This window comes from Colobus angolensis, unplaced genomic scaffold (genome assembly GCF_000951035.1).
Source record: "Colobus angolensis palliatus isolate OR3802 unplaced genomic scaffold, Cang.pa_1.0 Scaffold178, whole genome shotgun sequence".
NCBI classification, from domain to species: domain Eukaryota; kingdom Metazoa; phylum Chordata; class Mammalia; order Primates; family Cercopithecidae; genus Colobus; species Colobus angolensis.
In genome coordinates, this window is record NW_012114910.1 from 5,040,289 (window position 1) to 5,045,957 (window position 5,669).

At 43.1% G+C, this 5,669-nt stretch overlaps 1 pseudogene across 1 annotated transcript in view; it reads right to left on the bottom strand.

The window, feature by feature from the left end:
- Positions 1 to 1,334: 1,334 nt before the first annotated feature.
- Positions 1,335 to 5,669, bottom strand: part of LOC105509594 — a 36,410-nt pseudogene continuing 32,075 nt past the window's right edge. Inside the window, exon 2 of the transcript XR_001001454.1 lies at positions 1,335 to 1,392. The product of XR_001001454.1 is annotated as a cytochrome c oxidase subunit 6A1, mitochondrial pseudogene (transcript). The remainder of the gene's footprint in view (positions 1,393 to 5,669) is intronic.

A 5,669-nucleotide genomic window follows, 5' to 3' on the forward strand; every position in this document is an offset into this window, starting at 1 on the left:
CAGCCTGCCAAAATGGTGAAACCCCATCTCTACTAAAAATACAAAAATTAGCCTGGCATGGTGGTGCACACCTGTAATCCCAGCTACTCAGGAAGCTGAGACAGGGTAATTGCTTGAACTCAAGAGGTGGAGGTTGCAGTGAGCCAAGATGGCACCATTGCACTCCAGTCTGAGCAACAGTGCAAGATTCCATCTCAAAAAATTTGGGGACAGTGTGGAAATGTGAAAATGTGACTACGGGCTGGATAGTATAGTAGATATTAGTGCTTTATTGTTGATTTTCTTCAGTGTAATGTAGGAAAATGTCCTCATTCCTAGAAGATGAAGTATTTAGGGATAAAGGTCATAAAACCCTGAAGTATTTAGGGATAAAGGTCATGATCACCTTACTCCCAAAGAGTTCAGGAGAAAAAAAATGTGTGTATACATATATGGATATGTATGCAATATGTGTGTATACATATGTGTATGCATAACTATAGATGTATGTGCACATCTACATATGTGTGTATATATGAGTATGTATGTAATATATGTGCATATGTGTGCATAGCTGCAGATGTACATATCTATATATGTGTGTATATACGGATGTGTATGTATGTAGTATGTGTATATATGTGTGTATGTATAACTATAGATGTATGTGCCTATCATATCTAGATGCATGTGTATATATATGAATATTTATGTAACGTGTGTCTGTATATGTGTGTATATATGGATGTATATGTAGTATGTATGTGTTTATATATATGCATGTGTACATGTACAGATATAGATGTATGTGTGTATGTGTGTGTGTGTGTGTGTGTGCATATCTCCCAGAGAGAGAAAGGAGAGACTAAGTACATGCGGTAAACTGAGCATCAACAATGTTGCAGCTTGGCAGTGGATATACTGGTGATCATTGAACTACTCTAAGGACTTTCCTGAATATTTAAAATGTATCATATAAAGGCAGCTGAAGGTATTGGAGGGGGAAGAAAGAACAAAATAAATAAGAATAAAATGTGTCATAATAAAACTTGGGGTGGCGAAGAAGAAATCTTCTTTAAATGTGGAAGTCATCCTGTGGCCTATGAGTGGCTGTTGGAGGACTGAAAGTGAGTGACACAGAACTGGCCTGGTGGCTCTTCACCTGAACCTGGGGTTTTCTTACAGGGGGCACTCCAAGACCTAGGCCCCTCCATAGGTAGGCTCAGGGGCTCCCCCCTGGAGAGCCCCTGAGTCCCCAGGGACTCAGCAGGGTTCCAAGTCCTTGCTGCTGGCTCAGCCTTTGCAGCAACCACCCTCCCCATCACCCCTTTCTCTGGACTTACAAGGAAGGTAAGTCACACCTGGGGGCCAGCAGCAGCCTTTGCACCCCCAGTGCCTTTGACCTTCTGGGAGCTGGAGAAGAGGCAGGCATGGCATTCAATGCCATGGCCAAACAGGGCACGGGGAACCAGCTTTCAAAGAAAGGAAAGGGGAGTTCCTCTTGGGGCTGCAGGTGGGGAATCACCAGGGACACAGAGGGCAGCTGTTGCTGCTGGGGGTGTTTTCTCTCCTCCTGGCAGGTGTTTTATGCTGCTGTTATCCTTCTGTCCACACTGCAATGTGTGGAAAGCTCCCAGATCTAACCCTCTTTTCCTCAACCTTCCTTCTTCTTTTGTTTAAATTAATGTGTTTATTAAAAATACATTAAGGTAGAAACAACCCAAATGTGCATCAACTGATGAGTGGATACAGAAAATATCCTATATGTATGATCCAGGAATCCCACTGCAGGGTATTTATCCAAAAGGAAGGAAATCCATATATCAGAAGTGTCTCTACACCCATGTTTATTGCAGCACTGTTCACAATAGCCAAGACATGGAATTGACCAAAGTGTCCACCAGTGGAGGAATGGATAACGGGAATGTGGTATAGATACACAATGGAATGTTATTTAGCCATCAAAAAGAATGAAATCCCCTCATTTGCAGCAACATGGATGGAACTGGAGGTCCTTATGTAAAGTGGAATAAGCCAGGCACAGAAAGACAAATATCATATGTTCTCACATATGTGGGAGCTAAAGAGTTGATCCCATGGAGTCAGAGAGTACAATGGTGGGTTACCAGAGGCAAGGGAGAGGTATGGGGGGAATAAACAGTAATTGGTTAAGAAGTAAAAAATACAGTTGGATAGAAGGAGTAAGTTCTAGTATTTGATAGTACAGTGGGGATATTATAGTTAAAAGTAATTTATCATGTATTTCAAAATAGCTGGAAAAAAAAATATATATATATATTTTGAGATGGAGTCTCCCTCTGTAGCCCAGGCTGGAGTGCAGCGGCACGATCTCGGCTCACTGCAAGCTCCATCTCCCGGGTTCATGACATTCTTCTGCCTCAGCCTCCCAAGTAACTGGGACTACAGACGCCTGCCACCATGCCTGGCTACTTTTTTTTTTTTTTGCATTATAGTAGAGATGGAGTTTCACCATGTTGGCCAGGATGGTCTCAGTCTCCTGACCTTGTGATCGGCCCTCCTCGGCCTCCCAAAGTGCTGGGATTACAGGCGTGAGCCACCACATCCGGTCTGGAAAAGATTTATAATGGTCCCTACATAAAGAAATGATAAATGTTTGAGGTGATGGATATCCTAATTACCTTGATTTGATCATTACATATTGTATACAGTTATCAAAATATCACATGCACCCCCAAAATATATACGACTATGAAATCTCAATTTAAAACATAAAATATATGTGGTACATATATGCAATAGAAAATTATTCAGCCTTACCCAGCACTTTGGGAGGCCAAGGTGGGCAGATCATTTGAGGTCCGGAGTTCGAGACCAGTCTGGCCAACATGGTGAAACCCCGTCTCTACTAAAACTACAAAAAACTGAGCCAGGCATGACGGTGCACACCTGTAATCCCAGCCACTCGGGAGGCTGAGGCATGAGAATCGCTTGAACCCAGGAGATGGAGGCTGCAGTGAGCCGAGATGGCACCACTGCACTCCAGCCTGGGTGACAGAGTGAGACCCTGTCTCAAAAAAGAAAAGAAAAGAAAAGAAAAGAAAAGAAATTATTCAACTTCAAAAAGAAAAGAAATTCTAGAACCAGTCACAAAAAGACAACAGGGTACGATTTCACTAATATAAGGTACCCAGAAGAGTCAAACTCACGGAGACAGAAAGTAGAATGGTGGCTGCCAGAGTGGGTCTGGGAGGTGGGGAATGGGGAGTTATTGTTTAATGGGGGTGGAATTTCATTTTGGGAAGATGAAACATTCTGGAAGTGGAACGTGGTGATGGTTACACAACCATGTGAATGTACTTAATACCACAGAACTGTACACTTAAAATGGTTAAGATGGTAAATTTTATATTATGTATATTTTAGCACAATAAAAATACACAATAACATATAAATGTGTATTTGCACAAGTGTATAGTTTATATGTGGAAAGATACACAAACAATCTCTATTAGTTGCCTGCACGGACTCAGGGTAGTGGGTGGGGCAGGTGATCAGAGGGGAAGACTTGCTTTCCACCAAATACCCTTTCGTATGTTTGAACATTTTTCCATGTGCATGACTGACCTATTCAAAAAGATAAAATTTTAAATTCATGCGTTCCAAAAGGGGTAGAATGAAAAGCAGTTTTCCCACCTCTGAGATGCCCCTCACCCCCATGCCAGGTTTAATTTCCTTTCCTCAGAGGCAAACAGGCTAAATGATTTCTTGTTTGTCTTTCAGAAATAGGTTAGGCATATGCAAGCTTCTATGTAAAGGAAGGAAGATGGGAAGTGAGGAGGAAGAGAGGGAGGAAGGGATGGAAGGAAGGAAGGATGCAGGAGGGTAACAAGGAAGGAAGAAAGGAAGGGAGGGAGGGAAAGAGGGAAGGAAGGAGGGAGGGAAGGATGGAAGAGCGAGAGAAGGAAGGAAGAAAGAAAGGATGGAAGAAGGAGACAGGAAGGAAGAGAAGCAGGTAAGATATACAAAAACACTGTTTTACACCTTGCTTTTTTCACATAAAATGCTTCTATCAAAACATCTAGCTAAACTGTGTTCTTTCAATTGACTGGGCAATTTTCCACGATATGCATATACCATAATGCCTATAGCCAGTCCCCTACTGATGGATATTTTGGGTTTTTCCAGTCTTTTTCATTTACAGAATAATGTCAAAATAACCTTCCTTGAGTGTACTTGCAAGGGGGAATGCTTCTGGTGGGCAAATTCCTAGAAGTAGGGTGGCTGGGCTTTTACATATCCACAGAGATTTAAAAAGAAAGCCCCTGCCCTAAACAGCTGTCTCGGAGCTTCCTCTTTTCAGCAGACGCAGGGGGTGCCGGGGGGAGAGGGCTCTGCATGGGGTTGGGAGGATCACTTCAACCACTGATTTCTTTTTTTGAGACGGTGTCTCACTCTGTCACACAGGCTGGAGTGCAGTTTCACAATCACAGCTCACTGCAGCCCCGACCTCCCCAGGCTCAGGTGATTCTCCCACCTCAGTTGTTGTATCTTTGGCAGATATGAGGTTTCACCATATTGCCCAGGCTGGTCTCTCACTCCTGGGCTCAAGCGATCCACTAGCCTCAACCTCCCAAAGTGCTGGGATTACAGGCATGAGCCATCGCGCCCAGCCCAAGACTTTTTTTTAATAGAGATGGGATTTCACCATGTTGCCCAGGCTGGTCTCAAACTTCTGGGCTCAATGAATCTTCCTGCCTCGGCCTACCAAAGTGCTGGAATTACAGGCATGAGCCCCTGCACCCGGTCGACATTTTCATTACCACAAAATGAAACCCTATATCATTATCAGTCAATCCCCATTTTCCCCTATCCCTAACTTCTGGCAACCATGAATCTATTTTCTATCTCTCTGAGTTTATTTTTTGTGGGTATTTCATATCCATGGAATCATATATATAATACTTGGCATTTTATGTCTGATTCCTTTCACTTAGTGTTTTCAGAGCTCATCTGTATTGTAGCATGTATCAGCACTTCATTCTTTTTCATTGCTGGATAATATTCTACTGTACGGATGGACCACATTTTGTTTATCCATTCATCAGCTGATGGGTATTTGGGTTATTTGCACTTTTTGACTCTTGTGAATCATGCTGCTACGAACCATTGTGTGCAAGTTTTTATGTAAATGTGTTTTCCATTCTTTGGGGCATATATGTGGAAATGGAATTGCTGGGTCATATGGCAACTCTAGGTTTAACTTTTGGAGAACCTACCAGGCTGGTTTTGTTACTGGATGGTGCCATGCAGTTCTGGGCTGTTGGTGTCCCGAACAAAGAACTGGAGGAGACACACACAGAGAGCAAAGCGAAGCAGCAACAGGGTAAGAAGCACAGTGTTCACTCTCGGATAGGGGAGCGGACTGACCTCTGCAGACGAGATCAGCATCAGCTTGGTGTAATTTGGGTCTTTTCATGTGTTTTTTTCTTCTCTCCCCAAGGCTGCCTAATCTCTAAATCTCTAACCAGTGTTTGGCTTTTGATTGATAGGTGTGTTGCTCAGTTATTTTGGGCCCTTCTGTGCCTCTGTGTCTCCTCTATCCCATAATTTTTTTTTTTTTTTTTTTTTGTTGAGACGGAGTCTTGCTCTGTCGCCCAGGCTGGAGTGCAGTGGCCGGATCTCAGCTCACTGCAAGCTCCGCCTCCCGG